Here is a 712-nt window from a genome sequence, read left to right on the forward strand (position 1 = left end):
TTTGTTCTGTACTGAAATTTGAATTATAAGGATAAGGATATATTATGAAGCATAAGGATTAATTTGTAAAATATTATAAAACAAAATGATGACTGAGAGGTACACTCTCTATGGGATGAAAGTATGAAACTTAAAGGTATATTAGAATTAGTACCTTTGAATGTACTGGCCCAGTATCAGTAGGTATTAAAGGGGTCATGAACTGCCTTTTTTATTATGTTGTACTGTTCTCTGAGGTCCACTTATAATGTTATCAAGATTGACATAAAAAAACATCATTATTCAGAAGTAATAGGCTATTTTCTGTCCTGTTTTGACCCCCTCATCAGAGCGCTCTGTTTGAATAGGCGAATCGGTGGAATCGGTGGGCGGGGCTAAACAGGCAGGGCTGTAGAATCGGTGGGCGTGGCTAAACAGGCAGGCTGTAGAATCGGTGGGCGTGGCTAAACAGACAGTGATGTAGAATCGGTGGGCGTGGCTAAACAGACAGTGAAGTAGAATTGGTGGGTGTGGCTAAAGAGGCAGTGCTGTAGAATTGGTGGGCGTGGCTAAACAGGCAGGGCTGTAGAATCGGTGGGCGTGGCTAAACAGGCAGGCTGTAGAATCGGTGGGCGTGGCTAAACAGACAGTGATGTAGAATCGGTGGGCGTGGCTAAACAGGCAGGGCTGTAGAATCGGTGGGCGGGGCTAAACAGGCAGTGATGGAGAATCG

The sequence above is a fragment of the Sinocyclocheilus grahami genome, unplaced genomic scaffold (genome assembly GCF_001515645.1).
Source record: "Sinocyclocheilus grahami isolate Dianchi unplaced genomic scaffold, SAMN03320097.WGS_v1.1 scaffold618.1, whole genome shotgun sequence".
NCBI lineage: Eukaryota > Metazoa > Chordata > Actinopteri > Cypriniformes > Cyprinidae > Sinocyclocheilus > Sinocyclocheilus grahami.